Source organism: Pinus tabuliformis, chromosome 2_1, assembly GCF_031772625.1.
Source record: "Pinus tabuliformis cultivar Carrire ecotype Pingquan chromosome 2_1, CPIR1, whole genome shotgun sequence".
NCBI lineage: Eukaryota > Viridiplantae > Streptophyta > Pinopsida > Pinales > Pinaceae > Pinus > Pinus tabuliformis.
In genome coordinates, this window is record NC_142299.1 from 489461434 (window position 1) to 489483113 (window position 21680).

The following is a 21680-nucleotide window of genomic DNA, read 5'->3' on the forward strand; positions in this document are numbered from 1 at the left end:
TTACTTTGGGAAATAAGTTGTACAGGATACCAGAGGTAGCACCGCCTACCGCCATCTCTTTGGTTATGTTGGGTTGTGTTATATTCTTTCCACGTAGTTAATAGGGGGTTTCGGTCCATGGTATTGGATGCTTCGGCATGTATAAATATGTATTGTAACATTGAAAGGAACATAATGAAAAATCAAGCTGGTAGTCCCGGTTTTGGGATCCAGGGAAAAATCTCGGTGCATGTGTGTTTTATGGGTTATGCTCTCGCATTGTTTATTTTCTTTGTTTAAGAATTCGTATGCAGGTAATTTCTGTACAGGGTTAAAACCTACATTTGGTATCAGAGTTGTTTTGGCTTTAAGGGGACGCCTTTGTTGCTGAGGGGTTTCGCTCGGGCCTGTGGTAGACCCTGTTCAGTGGGAGATCTGTGAGATCGATTCTGGTGGTGAAAGAAGATGGCGAGCAGTGGAAAGATAGAGATTGAGAAGTTCAATGGTCAGAATTTTGAGTTGTGGAAACTCAAGATGGAGGATCTGTTGGTGGATAAAGATCAGTGGATCGCAGTAGATCCGGGTACTAAACCATCCGGAGTGACCGATGAAGAATGGAAGAAGTTGGATCGGAAGGCAAAGAGAACAATGCGATTGTGTGTCTCGGATTCAGTATTGCTGAATGTATCAGGGGAAGCTACGGAAAAGGCTTTGTGGGTCAAGTTAGGGACTTTGTACCAATCTAAGTCTTTGGTGAATAAACTGTTCCTGCGGAAAAAGTTGTATAACCTGAGGATGAAAGATGGAGACTCGGTGACAGAGCATCTGAATGCGTTTAATACTATGGTAAGTCAGTTATTATCTGTTGATATTAAAATTTCAGATGAAGATAAGTGCATCAGTCTCTTGTGTTCTCTACCAGATTCGTGGGATAGTCTGGTTATTGCAATAGGTAGCAATGCAACTGCTTTGCAGTTTGATGAAATAGTCTCAGCCTTGCTGACGGAGGAGATGAGACGGAAAAATATGGACAACCAGAATGGTGATGCCTTGTCTATACGAGGACGGTCCCAGAACAGAAACAAAAATAAGTCATCGAGTGGGAGATCTAAATCTAGAGGGAGATCTAAATCTCCAGGAAAACCTACAAAGGTGGTGTGCTGGAAATGCGGAAAGGAAGGGCACTTCAGAAGGGATTGTAAATCTAAAGCTCCTGATAAAGGAAAGGGATCTGATGATGCTCCTTCTGCAGAGGCGAAAACCACGTCAAATGAAGGTGGGGATGCGTACTTGGCTTCTTCAAGTACACATGTAGATCATGAGGCATGGTTGATTGACTCAGGTGCATCCTTTCACTTCACTCCCCATAGAGAGTGGTTCTGCGAGTATGAGAAATACGATGGTGGTGATGTCTTCTTAGGAGATGATAGGAAGGCTAGAATCATTGGTCGGGGAATAGTAAAGTTGAAGTTGCAAGGTGGAAGGGTTAGAACACTTCCGGGTGTTCTACATATTCCTGCATTGGCCAGAAATCGGATTTCTGTAAGCAAGTTGGATGATGCAGGTGTAAAGACGGTGTTCGAGAAAGATACCTGCAAGATGGTTCGAGGAGCACTGATATTAATGCGGGGAGTTCGGATTGGAACTCTGTACAAGCTGCAAGGTAGCACTGTTGTTGATGGGTGCAATAGTTCTATGGTTCCTGAAAATGGAGTAGAGAATCTAGTGGTCTCTGGAGAGAAGACCATGTTGTGGCATCAAAGGCTTGGACATATTGGAGAGAAGGGCCTTCGAATACTTCATGGTAAAGGTATGGTAGAAGGTATGAATAATAGCTCTCTGGATTTTGATTTCTGTGAAAATTGTGTATATGGGAAGCAGAATCGGGTGAGTTTCCCCTCTGGTGGTAAGAGGACGAAATAGATATTAGAGCTTGTGCACAGTGATGTGTTTCGACCTGTGAAGGTTCCATCACTGGGTAAGTCTGTGTACTATGTATCATTCATAGATGACCTCTCAAGGAATACATGGATATATTTTCTTAAGAAGAAATCTGAAGTCTTTGACAGGTTTAAAGAATTTAAGGCTCTGGTGGAAAATCAGACAGAGAAGAAGATAAAGGTGCTGAGGACAGATAATGGTGGAGAATTTTGCAACAAGGAATTTGAAGAATTTTGTAAGAAGTGTGGTATAGCACGGCAGAAGACTACTCCATATACGCCTCAGCAAAATGGAGTCGCAGAAAGAATGAACAAGACGTTGATGGAAAGGGCAAGAAGCATGCTCAGTGGTGCCGGGTTAGGACAGGAATTCTGGGCAGAGGCGGTGGATACTGCATGTTACCTGATCAACAGATCACCTTCATCAGCGTTGGAGGATAAGACTCCACAAGAAGTATGGACTGGTAAGAAACCCTCTCTTTCACATCTAAGGGTATTTGGATGTGATGCATATGTACATGCTCCAAAGGAGAAACGAACCAAGTTGGATAGTAAATCTGAAAAGTGCATCTTTATTGGGTATAAGGATGGTTTAAAGGGTTATAAGCTTTGGAACCTAGTCACACGGAAGGTTGTGTACAGCCGAGATGTGTTTTTCAGAGAGGTAAAAGATGTTATTCAACATGAAGTCCAACCAAAGGAACCTGAGAAGATAGAGTTTGAGCCAAAGGAGGAAGAATCAGACTCTGCAGCAAAGGAGGAATCAGAAGATGAAGAGCCACAAACTCCGGCTGTGAGAAGATCAGTTCGAGAAAGAAGGCAGCCAGAAAGGTATAGTCCATCTGCTTTCAGTTCAAATTTTGCTTTGTCTATTACTGATAATGATCCCAGAACTGTGAAGGAAGCAGTAGATTCAGAGGATGGAAAACTCTGGAAAGAGGCCATGGTCGATGAAATGGCATCTTTGCACAAAAATGAGGCTTGGGATCTGGTGGAGTTGCCGGCTGGAAGGAAACCCATTGGCAGCAAATGGGTGTTCAAGAAGAAGACAAATGCAGAATGAAAGGTGGAGAAATACAAAGCTCGGTTGGTAGCAAAAGGTTATTCCCAGGTGCCGGGAATTGATTTTGGTGATATTTTTTCTCCTGTTGCCAAGGTAACTTCTATTAGATTACTTTTATATGTTGCTGTTGCTTTTGATTTTGAAGTAGAACAGATGGATGTGAAGACAACATTTCTTCACGGGGATTTGGAAGAGGAAATCTACATGAAGCAACCTGAAGGCTTTGCGGTGAAGGGTAAGAAAGAACTGGTATGCAAGTTAAAGAAGTCTCTGTATGGGTTAAAACAGTCACCAAGGATGTGGTATCAGAAATTTGATACATTTATACGGGGACTTGGCTTCACCAGAAGCAAAGCAGATCATTGTGTGTATTTTAAATTAATTGGTGACCATATTATTTATCTGGTCTTGTATGTGGATGATATGTTGCGGGTTGGAAATGACAAAGAAATTATCCAGGATTTGAAGACCCAATTGTCCTCCAAATTCGACATGAAAGATCTTGGTGCTGCAAACTATATTTTGGGCATGGAAATTAAAAGAGATCGGTCAAAGAGGAAGCTCTGGTTAAACCAGAGGAAGTATGTCGAGACAATACTCCAAAGGTTTAATATGCAGGATAGTAAACCGGTGAAGGTTCCTATTCCTGTAGGTGTGAGGTTATCTGCTGAACAGTGTCCCAAGACACAAGAAGAGGAAGAGGACATGTCTCGTGTTCCATATGCAAGTGCAGTGGGTAGCCTGATGTATGCAATGGTCTGTACTAGACCAGACATTGCACATGTAGTGAGAGTATTGAGCAGGTTTATGTGAAAACCTGGGAAGGAGCACTGGATAGCAGTGAAGCGGGTTTTCAGGTATTTGCGTGGCACTAGTGATTATGGTTTGTGCTACCAAGGAAAACCAGGATTGGACAGAGTGTTGGATATTCATGGCTTTGTTGATGCAGACTGGGCTGGAGATCTGGATTAGAGAAGATCTACAAGTGGGTATGTGTTTAACCTATTTGGAGGTGCATTCAGTTGGATGAGTAAGAAACAATCTGTAGTGGCACTATCAACTACAGAGGCAGAATACATGGCAGCCACTCATGCAAGCAAGGAAGCAGTTTGGTTGCAGAGATTGTGTTCAAGTATGGGGTTAGTACAGGGAGCTATAGGAATAGACTGTGACAGCCAAAGTGCAATTTTCTTGGCAAAGAACCCTGCTTATCATTCAAAGACAAAGCACATTGATGTTCAATATCACTTTGTGAGGGATATGATAGAAGACAGAAAGGTGTTGCTGGTAAAGGTGGACACTTTGAAGAATACTGCAGATGCATTGACAAAATCTGTGAGCTCTGAGAAGTTCTCTTGGTGTAGAGAAGCAATGGGAATCTCAGGGCTGAAAAAATGACTAAGCTCTCCTATGGCCCCCTGTGGAAAGAAAACAACAAGTGGGAGATTGTTGGGTTGTGTTATATTCTTTCCATGTAGTTAATAGGGGGTTTTAAGGGCACCCGTAACCCCACTTTATGGGGTCCGGGGCAGCGCCCCGGAAAATTTTGGTTTTGGACCATATGTTAGGTTGCGCGGACCCACCTATGGTTTTGTGCATGATTTTCGCACATGTTTTTTTTGGACGTGATGGTTTTTCGGTCCATGGTATTGGACGCGATGGTTTTCGGTCCATGGTATTGGATGCTTCGGCATGTATAAATATGTATTGTAACATTGAAAGGAACATAATGAAAAATCAAGCTAGTAGCCCCGGTTTTGGGATCCAGGGAAAAATCTCTGTGCATATGTGTTTTATGGGTTATGCTCTCGCATTGCTTATTTTCTTTGTTTAAGAATTCGTATGCAGATAATTTCTGTACAGGGTTAAAACCTACAGGTTACTGCAAAACAATGCAGTAAGCTCATTTCCAAAACCGGGAAGTTGGTTTTCCTGATGATACGCCCTCAAGAAAAGAAGAAGACAGTGGCCACGACCTCCAGACAGGGCCCCTCCGCACGACAACTACAGATGGACAAGGTAGTGGAGGAGTATGAGGACATCTTCACCTCCCCCGCAGGGGTTCCTCTGCACTGTCAGGTCAAGCACTCCATTGATCTGACCCCAGGTTCGCTGCTGCCCAATGGACCAATCTATCGGCGCTCTGTTCCGGAGAACGATGAAATCAAGAGGCAGATTCAGGAGCTGCTGCAAAAAGGTCACATCCGTCCGATTTCATCACCCTGTGGGAACCCGATCGTGCTGGTACAAAAGAAGGATGGAACTTGGAAGCTCTGTATTGACTATCGGGTGCTGAACAAGATCACTGTCCGTAATAGGTACCCAATCCCACGGATTGATGACCTCCTGGACCAAATAAAGGGGGAAAAATATTTCAGCAAGATCGATTTGAAATCAGGATATCACCAGGTACCAATCGAACCCTCCGATGTGTGGAAGACTGCCTTCAAAGCCAAGGAGGGCCTTTTCGAATGGTTGGTTATGCCTTTCGGATTGACGAATGCTCCTGCAACCTTCATGAGGCTAATGGACGACATCTTGCGGCCATTCACCAACTCATTTGTAGTGGTATACTTGGATGACATCTTGATCTTTAGCAAGACTTGGGAAGAGCACCTCCACCACATCCGACAGGTTCTCCAAACACTGCGACAACACAAGTTATGTGCCAATTTGGAGAAATGCACTTTTGGCATGACCCAGGTTCAATATCTGGGATACATTATTGATGAACGGGGGGTGCATGTGGATCCAGCCAAGATCCAAGTCATTCGGGATTGGCCATCTCCAACCACTCTGACAGAGCTTCGCAGCTTTCTAGGCCTTGCCAACTTCTACCGCAGGTTCGTGTTGGGATTTTCTCATATCACTTGGCCCTTGAGTCAGGTCACCAAGGGAGGAGCGAAAGCAAAAAAAATTTGGTCTGAGTCTCAACAGAAGGCATTCACAGAGTTGAAAGATCGACACTGCACAGCACCAGTTCTTGCATTACCAGACTTGCAACAACCATTTGAGGTCGAGACAGATGCCTCTGACTATGCTATTGGGGCAGTCCTTACTCAACACGAGCATCCAGTGGCATATCACAGTGAGACACTTTCAGACACAGTCCGGAAGTATCCCACTTATGACAAAGAGATGTATTCCATTGTGCAGGCCTACCGAAATGGAAGCATTACATGTTGGGGAAGGAAACGGTCATCCACACAGACCACCGACCCCTGCAATTCATACAGACCCAAGGGAAATTGCAGAATGATCGCCATCAGAAGTGGTCCACATACCTGCAATAGTTCCATTTGAATATCAAGTATAAGAAGGGCAGCACCAATAATGTTGTTGATTGCCCCAGTCGACCACCGATCATGGCGTTAACCACCGTGCTCAACTCTTGTGGGCACGAGACTTCTGATTGGCCACTTCTCTACAAAAGTGACTCGGAATTCGGCCACACATACCAGACACTCTTGGAGGGTCAGCATGTTCCAGATTTTCACCTCCAGGACGACCTGTTATGCCACCTGGGTCACCTTTGTGTTCCTTGAAGCGAGCGTGCCAAGATGATCTGGGAAGCACACTACACTCGGGTCGTTGGGCATTTTGGGGTCGAAAAAATGGTGGCAGTACTGCAGAAATATTTCTATTGGCCGAATCTTCGACAGGATGTCGGGAAGTACATCAAATCATGCACTTCTTGCGCCATTTCCAAACCGACCATCAAGAAGCAAGGCCTCTATACCCCGCTGCCTACCCCTAGTCGACCTTGGGAATCCATCTCCATGAATTACATGTCAGGCCTCCCTTCCACTAGGCATGGAAATGACTGTGTTTTTGTGGTCGTCGAAAGGTTCTCGAAGATGGCCATTATGGCGGCCTGCAAGAAGAATATCACAGCAGAAGCCACTGCTAAACTCTTCTTTGAACGAGTATGGGTACAATTTGGGATCCCACAGTCTATCATTTCAGATCGGGACAGCAGGTTCCCCAGTAAATTTTGGTCTAGCCTCTGGTCGATGCTGGACACCAAACTCACTAAGTCCACAGCCTTCCATCCTCAAACTGATGGCCAGACTGAGGTCGTCAACAAGATATCGTGCACATTTTGTGCATGTACAACTCAAAGCATCCACGCACATGGGACGAGAGCCTCCCCTATGTTCAACACAACTACAACCGGGCTCTCCATAGCTCGACTAACCACAACCCTTTCCAGGTGGGATTGGGATTCCAGCCACTATGTCCCATCGATGTGGCCATGCCATTTGCAGCTACTCACGCAGATTCTGCTCATGTCCAGTCCAAAACAGATAAGGCAAACAACTTCATTGAGCACATCCAACATATTCGCCAGCAGGTCCATGACATTCTGGAGAAATCAAATGCCAAGTACAAGCAGCGACATGATCAACATCAGGTGCCACACAAGTTTCAAGTGGGAGACAAAGTCTGGTTGCATTTGCAAAAGGAACGCCTTACCGGAGCCTATCGGAAACTCATACCATTCCGATATGGCCCTTACACCATTACCAAGGCTGTGGCAGACAATGCATTTGAGCTCAGCATTCCCCCATTCCTTGGCCTGCACCCGGTGTTCAATGTCGACCGCCTTCGGCCATACTTTCCACCATTAGTAGACACGTCCGACATTGCTGAACAACTCACACCCACAGAGTTAAATCCAGCTTGCATGGAACAAGTTGCAATTGATCGGATCATGGACACACAGATCAAGCACACTCGCCAGCAGAATATCCAACTGTATCGAGTTTTCAAAGCAGGACAACTCCTTCACCAGGGCAAGTGGCTCACCAGGGACCAAGTGCAGCAGAAGTTCCCTCATCTCATGGAGGAACTCAACGCAATGGGGACCATTGCTTCCTAAGGGGGAAGGAATTATCCAGGTGGATATTGGTGGCCACCCGCTAATTCCACTTGGATCACCTCTAGTGCTTCTTACAGTTTTTTTCAGTTTCATTAATTATAGCACAGTTTACTATTTTTAGCAGTTTTTCGGGTCCTAAACTTCCGGAGCCGTTTTGAGGCCCTAAACGACGTTTTTTGGGAAATCTACCGCAACGATTTTTCTGATAAAAATCGTCTTTTTCGTCGTAGTCCTCGGAGAGATCTTTCCAATGGGCTATCATGCACGTCAAATGGAGATAGTACGACCAATTCGCAACCCCGGGAAGTTGATGTACCAACTTACCCAAAAACAGGGCCCACAATTTGCCGTTTCATCTTCTAGGGTTAGGTTTTGGAATGTGAAGGGTTTTCCATTGTTTCTCAACAATAAATAGGCCTTCGAGCCTCATTGTAAGACAGTTCAGAGGCATGTAGCCACCACATCCCTTCTCAGAGATAAGCTACCATCGCCCTAGCTGGTTTATTTCCATTTCTGTTTGTAAGCATATTTCAGTATTTTACAGTAATGAAATGAGGTATTATTTCCGTTGCATATCTGTCTTTATGGTTATCTCTATATTTTATTGCGTTCTTGTTTAAATCCGGATCAGTGGTATCAGAGCGGTCTGCTTTTCTTCTCTGTTTTTCTTTGCATGTCCCCAACGAGGTCGGGATATAAGGAGTTAGGGCTTGAATTGTTCGAACCTTTGTAAGACCAGCTTCGCAAATCCCGACGGCCTCCCATGGCGGATGAAAAGAAATACGAGGGGGCAGGAGATCCTATCAAAATCTTGCTCGAAGAAGCCCTCGAGCGACAAAGGAACGCGATGATGGACAACTTTGCCCAAATCCTTTCATTGTCGACAGTGGGAGCCAAAAGAATCTCTCACTTGTGTTGTGAGAGATCTTTCCAACGGGCTATCATGCACGTCAAACGGAGATAGTACGACCAATTCGCGACCCCGGGAAGTTGATGTACCAACTTACCCAAAAACGGGGCCCACAATTTGGCGTTTCATCTTCTAGGTTTAGGTTTTGGAATGTGAAGGGTTTTCCATTGTTTCTCAACAATAAATAGGCCTTCGAGCCTCATTGTAAGACAGTTCAGAGGCATGTAGCCACCACATCTCTTCTCAGAGATAAGCTACCATTGCCCTAGCTGGTTTATTTCTGCTGCATATCTGTCTTTATGGTTATCTCTGTATTTTATTGCGTTCCTGTTTAAATCCGGATCAGTGGTATCAGAGCAGTCTGCTTTTCTTCTCTTTTTTTCTTTGCATGTCCCCAACGAGGTCGGGATATAAGGAGTTAGGGCTTGAATTGGTCGAACCTTTGCAAGACCAGCCTCGCAAATCCCGACGGCCTCCCATGGCGGATGAAAAGAAAGACGAGGGGGCAGGAGATCCTATCAAAATCTTGCTCGAAGAAGCCCTCGAGCGACAAAGGAACGCGATGATGGACAACTTTGCCCAAATCCTTCAGCGGCTACCCAGGGGCGACGCATCGGCTTCCAACAGCAACTCTAGAAACGCCACACCATTTAAGGTACAAGTTAATTTTGAAATCCCCATATTCGAGGGTCAGATAGACGCAGATGCCGTCGATAAATGGTTAAATGTGCTAGAGGGTTATTTTTCTGTTCATGATTTTTCCAGTCGGGAAAAGATTATTTTCGCTCTTCTCAAAGCAGCGCCCCACGTCAAGGATTGGTGGGAAACCTACTGCGAGCAGAAGGATGAAAGTACAGGCTCACTATTTTCAGTCGCACCGACTTGGGATTCATTCCGAGATGCCATCAAGGAGCAGTACTACCCTGTCGGAAGCTATGAGGATCAATACATAAAGTGGACCACGCTACGGCAGGGAAGGGACCAAGACGTACCAGAGTTTACCAATATTTTCCATACCCTTCGCACAAAGTTGGGTATCAAGGATACATAGCAACATTTGGTACTCAAATACTGTGGCTGCCTACACAAGTACATCCAAGAAGAAATAGAATTCCTGAACATCTCCTCGCTCGGCACGACATACCGATATGCCGTCAAGGTCGAGCAAAAGTTTAAACAGAAGAAGCAAGACTTTGGGTTCGCGAATCCGAAACAAGGGAAAGGTTCCCCCAAACCGCAGAACAAAGGACAAAGCCAAGGCGAGGCGGCCCAAGACAACCCGCCAAAGCTGCAACCAAAGAACAGCGCCGCGAAGCCGAAAAAGGACACCGGAAAGTGGTGTGAGTTCCATAAGAGCTCCACTCACAACACAAGTGAGTGTCGGGCCAAGCAGTCACTGGTGGCCGAGCTAAAGGTTTCAGAATCAGATGCATGTTCTGACTCTGAGTCAGAACCCGATATGGGGAATGACAAAGGGAAGCAGATTATCGATGCGGAGCCCAACACCACCGTTGCCACCACGAAGATCCAGAAGGAGGAACCTGAAGATCCAGAGGAGGAGGAGCGTCTCTTCCACTCCAGATGTGGGTAAAGGGCTCCCCGCTACAGTTCATTGTCGACAACGGGAGCCAAAAGAACCTCATTTTGGCAGAGGTCGTGAAACGGTTGGGCTTACCGACCACAGCACATCCACAACCATACACCATTGGGTGGCTGCACCTAGGACGGGATCTTCGCGTGAGCCAACAGTGTCGCCTTCCATACAACATCAAGCCCTTCACGGATGAGGTATTGTGTGACATTGCTCCCCTCGAATTTTGTGATGTGTTATTAGGACAACCATACTTGTGGAAGTGACATGTTGTGTATGAGTCAAGGCCCCGTGCTGTTATTGCTACTTTGGGAAATAAGTTGTACAGGATACCAGAGGTAGCACCGCCTACTGCCATCTCTTTGGTTACTGCAAAACAATGCAGTAAGCTCATTTCCAAAACCGGGAAGTTTGTTTTCCTGATGATACGCCCTCAAGAAAAGAAGAAGACGGTGGCCACGACCTTGCAGACAGGGCCCCTCCGCACGACAACTACAGATGGACAAGGTAGTGGAGGAGTATGAGGACATCTTCACCTCCCCCGCAGGGGTTCCTCTGCACTGTTAGGTCAAGCACTCCATTGATCTGATCCCAGGTTTGCCGCTGCCCAATGGACCAATCTATCGGCGCTCTTTTGTGGAGAACGATGAAATCAAGAGGGAGATTCAGGAGCCGCTGCAAAAAGGTCACATCCGTCCGAGTTCATCGCCCTGTGGGAGCCCAATCGTGCTGGTACAAAAGAAGGATGGGACTTGGAGGCTCTGTATTGACTATCGGGCACTGAACAAGTTCACTGTCCGTAATAGGTACCCAATCCCACGGATTGATGACCTCCTAGACCAACTAAAGGGGGCAAAATATTTCAGCAAGATTGATTTGAAGTCAGGATATCACCAGGTACCAATCGAACCCTCCGATGTGTGGAAGACTGCCTTCAAAGCCAAAGAGGGCCTTTTCGAATGGTTGGTTATGCCTTTCAGATTGACGAATGCTCCTGCAACCTTCATGAGGCTAATGGACGACATCTTATGGCCATTTACCAACTCATTTGTAGTGGTATACTTGGATGACATCTTGATCTTTAGCAAGACTTGGGAAGAGCACCTCCACCACATCCGACAGGTTCTCCAAACACTGCGACAACACAAGTTATGTGTCAATTTGGAGAAATGCACTTTTGGCATGACCCAGGTTCAATATCTGGGATACATTATTGATGAACGGGGGGTGCGTGTCGATCCAACCAAGATCCAAGTCATTAGGGATTGGCCATCTCCAACCACTCTGACAGAGCTTCACAGCTTTCTAGGCCTTGCCAACTTCTACCGCAGGTTCGTGTTGGGATTTTCTCATATCACTTGGCCCTTGAGTCAGGTCACCAAGGGAGGAGCGAAAGCAAAAGTTTTTTGGTCTGAATCTCAACAGAAGGCATTCACAGAGTTGAAAGATTGACTCTGCACAGCACCAGTTCTTGCATTACCAGACTTGCAACAACCATTTGAGGTCGAGACAGATGCCTCTGAATATGCTATTGGGGCAGTCCTTACTCAACACGGGCATCCAGTGGCATATCACAGTGAAACACTTTCAGACACAGTCTGGAAGTATCCCACTTATGACAAAGAGATGTATTCCATTGTGCAGGCCTGCCGACAATGGAAGCATTACATTTTGGGGAAGGAAACGGTCATCCACACAGACCACCGACCCCTGTAGTTCATACAGACCCAAGGGAAATTGCAGAATGATCGCCATCAGAAGTGGTCCACATACCTGCAACAGTTCCATTTGAATATCAAGTATAAGAAGGGCAGCACCAATAATGTTGCAGATTGCCTCAGTCGACCACCGATCATGGCGTTAACCACCATGCTCAACTCTTGTGGGCACGAGACTTCTGATTGGCCACTTCTCTACAAAAGCGACCTGGAATTTGGCCACACATACTAGACACTCTTGGAGGGTCAGCATGTTCCATATTTTCACCTCCAGGAGGACCTGTTATGCCACCTGGGTCACCTTTGTGTTCCTTCAAGCGAGCGTGCCAAGATGATCTGGGAAGCACACTACAGTCGGTCCGTTGGGCATTTTGGGGTCGAAAAAACGGTGGCAGTACTGCAGAAATATTTCTATTGGCCGAATCTTCGATAGGATGTCGGGAAGTACATCAGATCATGCACTGCTTGCGCCATTGCCAAACTGACCATCAAGAAGCAAGGCCTCTATACCCCGCTGCCTACCCCTAGTCGACCTTGGGAATCCATCTCCATGGATTACATGTCAGGCCTCCCTTCCACTAGGCATGGAAATGACTGTGTTTTTGTGGTTGTCGACAGGTTCTCGAAGATGGCCATTATGGCAGCCTGCAAGAAGAATATCACAGTAGAAGCCACTGCTAAACTCTTCTTTGAACGAGTATGGGTACACTTTGGGATCCCACAGTCTATCATTTCAGATCGGGACAGCAGGTTCCTCAGTACATTTTGGTCTAGCCTCTGGTTGATGCTGGACACCAAACTCACTAAGTCCACAACCTTCCATTCTCAAACTGATGGCCAGACTGAGGTCGTCAACAGGATGATCGTACACATTCTGCGCATGTACAACTCTAAGCATCCACGCACATGGGACGAGAGCCTCCCCTATGTTCATCACAACTACAACCGGGCTCTCCATAGCTCGACTGGCCACAGCCCTTTCCAGGTGGGATTGGGAGTCCAGCCACTATGTCCCATCGATGTGGCCATGCCATTTGCAGCTACTCACGCAGATTCTGCTCATGTCCAGTCCGAAACAGATAAGGCAAACAAATTCATTGAGCACATCCAACATATTCGCCAGCACGTCCATGACATTCTGGAGAAATCAAATGCCAAGTACAAGCAGCGACATGATCAACATCGGGTGCCACACAAGTTTCAAGTGGGAGACAAAGTCTGGTTGCATTTGCAAAAGGAACGCCTTACCGGAGCCTATCGGAAACTCAGACCACTCTGATATGGCCCTTACACCATTACCAAGGCTGTGGGAGACAATGCATTTGAGCTCAACATTCCCCCATTCCTTGGCCTGCACCCGGTGTTCAATGTCGACCGCCTTCGGCCATACTTTCCACCATTACTAAACACGTCTGACATTGCAGAACAACTCACACCCACAGAGTTAAATCCAGCTTGCATGGAACAAGTTGCAATTGATCGGATCATGGACACACAGATCAAGCACACTCGCCAACAGAATATCCAACTGTATCGAGTTGTCAAAGAAGGACAACTCCTTCACCAGGGCAAGTGGCTCACCAGGGACCAAGTGCAGCAGAAGTTCCCTCATCTCATGGAGGAACTCAACGCAATGGGGACCATTGCTTCCTAAGGGGGGAGGAATGATCCAGGTGGATATTGGTGGCCACACGCTAATTCCACTTGGATCCCCTCTAGTGCTCCTTACAGTTTTTTTCATTTTCCTTAATTATAGCACAGTTTACTATTTTTAGCAGTTTTTCAGGTCCTAAACTTCGAGAGCCGTTTTGAGGCCCTAAACGACGTTTTTTGGGAAATCTACCGCAACAATTTTTTTGATAAAAATCGTCTTTTCCGTCGTAGTCCTCAGAGAGATCTTTCCAACGGGCTATCATGCACGTCAAATGGAGATAGTACGACCAATTCGCGACCCCGGGAAGTTGATGTACCAACTTACCCAAAAACGGGGCCCACAATTTGGCGTTTCATCTTCTAGGGTTAGGTTTTGGAATGTGAAGGGTTTTCCATTGTTTCTCAACAATAAATAGGCCTTCGAGCGTCATTGTAAGACAGTTCAGAGGCATGTAGCCACCACATCTCTTCTCAGAGATAAGCTACCATCGCCCTTGCTGGTTTATTTCCATTTCTGTTTGTAAGAATATTTCAGTATTTTAAAGTAATGAAATGAGGTATTATTTCCGCTGCATATCTGTCTTTATCGTTATCTCTGTATTTTATTGCGTTCCTGTTTAAATCCGGATCATCTTCCTTGCTAAGAGCTTCACTCGGTTTTGAGTACTTGTATTGTTTTTATATGAGGTCGATACAGAAGTCTATAGCCATGTATGGAAATTTTGCTCATGAAACTATTCCAGGGATTTGTGCCACCCTTATAGCAGTTATCATATTTCAGATGGTCAATTCCTTGTATTGTAATGATTTCATGATGCAACAAAAATCTATCAAGAAGGTGATCAAATGTATTGACATCAAGTTACCTATAATGCAAATCAGGCCAACACACAGGCTAGTCACTTCCTCCTCATCAGAGGTTTTCACACTAGGACTTTACTTCCTCCTCATCAGAACTTTTCACACCTCATGGAGCTGCCTCTTGACTACTTTACCTTTCAATATAGTGTCACTATATCCTGTTATTCATCCACTGACGATGATGTTGTGACATTGGCCTACCATGAAACAGTTCAGGCCCTATTTAGGCAGGTCTTGCAATTTCATTACTTGAACTATACACTGCTTCTGGGCTGCAAAAGCATCATTATTCCATTAGTTACCAAGTTCATGAGCTAACATCCACTTCATAATTTACTGCTATTGCAGAAACAAATTTTAAAATAAAAATACATTCCAACAGACTACAAACCATTTTCTATTCATTGATATCCTTTCTGAAGTTGCCTTTTGCTGCTTTGAACTTCAATTTAACATATGCATCACCTGGGAAATTTGGTTTCTGCTGTACAAATACACAAAAGCATGTTTAAAAACATTTCTCTATATTACAAATAGCTCCAAATAGGCAATGCATATTTCCCTACTACAAGCTCTATCCAACATAGCTAGATGGTACATAAGTTTTGCCCCATTAAGATTTAAAAAAAAAAGATTGTGGATCAATAGTATTTAAGATTGTGAATCAATAGTATTTTTCAAAATAGAGAAAAACTATAGGTTACATAATACCTAAAAGGAAATGAATGTTCTTTCGACAGTGGATTATCCATAAACTTATAATCCACAAATTCATTTTCAATTTAGCTTTTACACCCTAGTTTGCTTACACTGTCTCGATATCCCTTGCAATATGAAGATATTGGAGGTCTATCAGGGCCACCACTGGTATTTATATGATGTGAGCTACTCATTCTATGGCCAACCTGTATTTGAGCATTTCTTTTCACAACCCCCGGTCTTTGTCTATTTCTTGCTTACCACAAGGACTGTTATACCCTGTCAGATTACTATGGTGAGCTAATAGCTTTATTTTATGGGGTCGTTCTATTGTGTATTATTTTTCATCATCAGCATCATTATATTTATATTTAGCATTCTTAGTCTTTGCATAACATTAAGATCTACATCTATTACATAAAACAATGTTAGTGATGATCACAAGTCATAAATAATAACAAATAAAACTAATGGATTCATAATAATGGAGTATGTATTATGAATTCCAACAAAAAAATATATTTAGAAAGCAAGCCAAGAATAACTTACTCCCATCATCATCCATGCAATCAAAGATCTTAAATTCCAAGCACATACAAGCAGCATAAAACCATGCAGTCACAAACAAGCTCAAAATCAGGGTATCGATACCAATTAGAATTGTATCAATTTCTTCCAAAGACAAACAATGTTCCTTTTATATTCAACTTTGGTTTGTTTCTCAATGTGCTTGAAGGTGAATTAAGCATAAATTATATGACTGGGTAGTGATAGCTAGGGATGAAATCTGATCCTAGTGGGAGCCTAAGAGAGCCTGTAAAGAGAAGAAACACGATTGCAGGATTTCTGCATAATGAGAATGATCAACATGCTACACTGTCTTTGTGAAAGAATATCACTGTTCAGCTATCAAATTGAAAAACTGCCAGAAGATTTCATGTGCCCCAAGCTAGTGAGTTTAATCTTATCTAAAAATCCATTAATTTATCCTATTCCAGAGAACTTTCTAATCAAGCTCAATGCTTTGAGGGTTCTTGATCTCTCCCATACCCAAATAGAGTCACTGCCAACATTGGTCACTCAACTCACATTGCTTGAATTTCTCACATTGAGTTCTACTAACATCAAGGAATTGCCTCCAGCTATATGCAGTCTTTCTAGGCTTCAATTCTTGGATCTTTCAGACTGCAAAGTCTTAACATCATTGCCAAGTGAGATGTCTAAACTCACTTCGTTGAAAATACTACATTTGAGTATGGGTATGGAAAAAGATTTGAATGATCCCACAAATGTTGTGGCTCTGAAGGATCTCACAAATCTTATAGAGCTCTGTTTAGTCTCATTTTCAAAATTTGATGCACTAGCAATCATAACGGGAAATTGGCCAGAAATGAAGCATTTATATTTGCATCACATAAACAGGAGTTATCTTAAGTACAATCTTCCTGATGAGATGTGGAAGATGAAGAAGTTGCAGAGTCTTGTATTGGATGATTACATTGGAGTGAAATTGCCCAAATGGATGTGTGGCTTTCAACAGCTGGAAAGGTTAGAATTGGATGGCAGTCGCTATGTGAAGGAGCTTCCTCCATTGGAGAGGTTGTCCACTTTGAAATTTCTAAAACTAAGGAATTACTCCAACATGAGAGACTTGGAAATAGGCAGCTCTGGAGATTCAGGGGGATTTCCGATGTTAGAGACCATGCATTTGTCTAGTGTGACCAAGCTCTGAAGCATCTCTGAGGAAGGTGTGTTGAAGATAGGAACACTGCTCAAACTCTGTGTTTTGAAGATACAGAAGTGTTTCGGCTTGAGGAAATTGCCCAAAGGGATGGAAAAGTTAGATCATTTAATAATATATGGTGATAAACATTGGTGGGAACAAATAACTTGGGAGGACAATAACATGAAAATGCACCTCCACACATTATTCAAGGAAATTTAGATGATAGTTAGAAATTTCAAAATGTAATATTTAATTGAAGTATAATAATCTGTAAATTCTAGGATTATGGTCTTTCCATTAGTCAATAATTTGTAATTTCTGTTATTCATAATTAAATTGAGTTAAAGTATTTTTAATGAATTTGTATTGTGAAAATATATCTTTATTTTCAATTTTGTGTAAATACTACATGTATTTGTTTAACCTATCAAGATCAATAGTAGTAGAGGCCTTCAGGATCAAAGATACTTGCAGAGGCAAAAACACTACCCCATCTGGGTTTGCATATCATACACTTCAGTCAGTGTAAATGTGATCTCCAACTTAAGTCGATTTGGCATCATCAAGCAATGCAATGAAACTAAGGAAATCCAAAACTCTGCTAAAGCTGCCATGTCATTTGTCTGGATACAGACACTGGAAGAGATGTAGAAGATGCAAAGTCTTGTATTGGATGATTACATTGGAGTGAAATTTCCCAAAAGGATGTGTGACTTTCAATAGCTGGAAAGGTTAGAATTGGATGGCAGTCGCTATGTGAAGGAGCTTCCTCCATTGGAGAGGTTGTCCACTTTGAAATTTCTAAAACTAAGGAATTATAGTCACTTTGTAATAGTTGTTGATCTTAGGGTAGATCATGTAGTAGTTGTCCTCAGGATTATTTTTATTTTTATTGTATATTATTGCACACTCTTGACATCTCTTGGATGGCCACCTTCTACAGAAACAAATTTTGTAGTTAATGATCAAGTTGGAACCCCAAAACTCTAAAACCCACTATTTGCAATGCATGGAAATGTGAAGGAATAATACAATGAGAGATTTTTAGCCTTTTTTACTCTACAATCAGTCCTTTTGCACCACAAAGCACATCAACTTGATCAATTTAATTATGAGGACTCTTAAAAATTATATCTTCATGAAACTCTTTGGAGTATTGAAGAATTGGGTTCACAAATTGCGATTACATGGGTTGTGGTAAATCATTGTCGTATTTTGCCAGATCAGTTTAATTATGAGGACTCTTTTGTGGGAAATCTAAGGCAATTAAAAATAAATTATATCTTCATGAAACTCTTTGGAGTATTGAAGAATTTGTTTCACAAATTGTGATTACATGGGCTATGGTAAATCGTTGTCTTATTTTTCCAGATGCTTCTCTAGGCTTTAAGTTCATCAGATCTGTTGTGACTCCAATTTTGGCATAGTATCTTGATTTCTTGCTTCAGCGATGTCGAGAAGTTGAAGCTTTGACTGCTCTGGTAGATGATGAGGCTATGGTAAAAGTTGCCATCTCCATCAATGTTGCCCAGTATTGTGAGTGCATTGTGAAGGAATGGTGTGAGGATATATTCTTTTTTGGAGCTTCAGCTAGCCCAAGAGTCAAAATGGAGGGAAGAAGCTAGAACATACATGATGGAAGGTGTGCATTCAGAAAAATAGTTAGAAAACATCCTTGACCTAAATGGCTTTGTTTTTTATAAAGAATTTGAAAACTTCAAGCAATTTCCAATAAGTCTTGTCCAATGTTACCTGAGAAGAATAAGTCTTGTCCCTGTGGTAAAACCCAAACACGCATTAAAAGACAGGAACACTTATCAAACTCCATGTTTTGAAGATACATAAGTGTTTCAGCTTAAGGAAATTGCCCAAAGGGATGGAAAAGTTAGATCATTTAGTAATATACGGTTATAAAAATTGGTGGGAACAAATAACTTGGGAGGAAAATAACATGAAAATGCACCTCCACACATTATTCAAGGAAATTTAGATGATAGTTAGAAATTTCAAAATGTAATATTTAATTGAAGTATAATAATCTGTAAATTCTAGGATTATGGTCTTTCCATTAGTCAATAATTTGTAATTTCTGTTATTCATAATTAAATTGAGTTAAAGTACTTTTAATGAATTTGTATTGTGAAAAGATATCTTTATTTCTAATTTTGTGTAAATGCTACATGTATTTGTTTAACCTATCAAGATCAACAATAGTAGAGGCCTTCAGGATCAAAGATACTTGCAGAGGAAGAAACACTACCCCATCTGGGTTTGCATATCATACACTTCAGTCAGTGTAAATGTGATCTCCAACTTAAGTCGATTTGGCATCATCAAGCAATGCAATGAAACTAAGGAAATCCAAAACTCTGCTAAAGTTTCCATGTCATTTGTCTGGATACAGACACTAGAAGAGATGCAGAAGATGTAGAGTCTTGTATTGGATGATTACATTGGAGTGAAATTGCCCAAAAGGATGTGTGATTTTCAACAGCTGGAAAGGTTAGAATTGGATGGCAGTCGCTATGTGAAGGAGCTTCCTCCATTGGAGAGGTTGTCCACTTTGAAATTTCTAAAACTAAGGAATTATAGTCGCCTTGTAATAGTTGTTGATGTTAGGGTAGATCATGTAGTAGTTGTCCTTAGGCTTATTTTTATTGTAGATTATCACACACTCTTAACATCTCTTGGATGGCCACCTTCTATGGAAACAAATGTTGTAGTTAATTATCAAGGTGGAACCCCAAAACTCTAAAACCCACTATTTGCAATGCATGGAAATGTGAAGGAATAATACAATGAGAGATTTTTAGCCTTTTTTACTCTACAATCAATCCTTTTGCTCCGCAAAGCACATCAACTTGGTCAATTTAATTATGAGGGTTCTTAAAAATCATATCTTCATGAAACTCTTTTGGGTATTGAAGAATTGGGTCCACAAATTGCGATTACATGGGTTGTGGTAAATCGTTGTCGTATTTTTCCATATCAATTTAATTATGAGGACTATTTTGTGGGAAATCTAAGGTAGTTAAAAATAAATTATATCTTCATGAAACTCTTTGGAGTATTGAAGAATTTGTTTCACAAATTGTGATTACATGGGTTGTGGTAAATCGTTGTCTTATTTTTCCAGATGCTTCTCTACGCTTTAAGTTCATCAGATCTGTTGTGACTCCAATTTTGGCATAGTATCTTGATTTCTTGCTTCAGCAATGTCGAGAAGTTGAAGCTTTGACTGCTCTGGTAGATGATGAGGCTATGGTAAAAGTTGCCATCTCCATCAATGTTTCCCAGTATTGTGAGTGCATTGTGAAGGAATGGTGTGAGGATATATTCTTTTTTGGAGCTTCATCTAGCTCAAGAGTCAAAATGGAGTGAAGAAGCTGGAGCATACATGATGGAAGGTGTGCATTCAAAAAAACAGTTAGAAAACATCCTTTACCTAAATGGATCTATTTTTTATAAAGAATTTGAAAACTTCAAGTAATTTCCAATAAGTCTTGTCCCTGTGGTAAAACCCAAACACACATTAATTCGTATTATATGCTGGAGAATGTGAAATGTTACCTGAGAAGAATAAGTCTTGTCCTTGTGGTATCCAATGTTACCTGAGAAGAATAAGTCTTGTCCCTGTGGTAAAACCCAAACACTTAATTAGTATTATATGCTGGAGAATGTGAAATGTTACCTGAGAAGAATAAGTCTTGTCCTTGTGGTAAAACCCAAACACACATTAATTAGTATTATATGCTGGAGAATGTGAAATATTACCTGAGAAGAATATTACTCCAACATGAGAGACTTGGGAATAGGCAGCTCTGGAGATTCAGGGGGATTTCCGATGTTAGAGACCATGCATTTGTCTAGTGTGACCAAGCTCTGAAGCATCACTGAGGAAGGTGTGTTGAAGACAGGAACACTGCTCAACACTGACCAAATTTCCTTTAAAGTGTGCTTCTGCAACCAGTTAACTTATTTCCCAATCTCAATTGCTTGGATGGAATAAACCATTGAACATGTTGGATATTGAACAAGATGGAAAAACGGTGTGTAACCTCACATCACATTTGGAAGAACTCCTCCCATCCCTATTTTACATAAAACAGGGAACTGTGTTCAACTCTGCCATGGAGCACATTTTTCAAATGAATGAAAAAGCATACTTTGAGGGTATCCACTGTGATTTGCATCAATTCCAATCTTCTCAAGTACTTGTATAACTGTCTATCAGACTACATCTATCATATTTCCAGTCGCTATGTGAAGGAGCTTCCTCCATTGGAGAGGTTGTCCACTTTGAAATTTCTAAAACTAAGGAATTACTCCAACATGAGAGACTTGGGAATAGGCAGCTCTGGAGATTCAGGGGGATTTCCAATGTTAGAGAGCATGCATTTGTCTAGTGTGACCAAGCTCCGAAGCATCGTTGAGGAAGGTGTGTTGAAGACAGGAACACTGCTCAACACTGACCAAATTTCCTTTAAAGTGTGCTTCTGCAACCAGTTAACTTATTTCCCAATCTCAGTTGCCTGGATGGAATAAACCATTGAACATGTTGGATATTGAACAAGCTGGAAAAATGGTGTGTAACCTCACATCACATTTGGAAGAACTCCTCCCATCCCTATTTTACATAAAACAGGGAATTGTGTTCA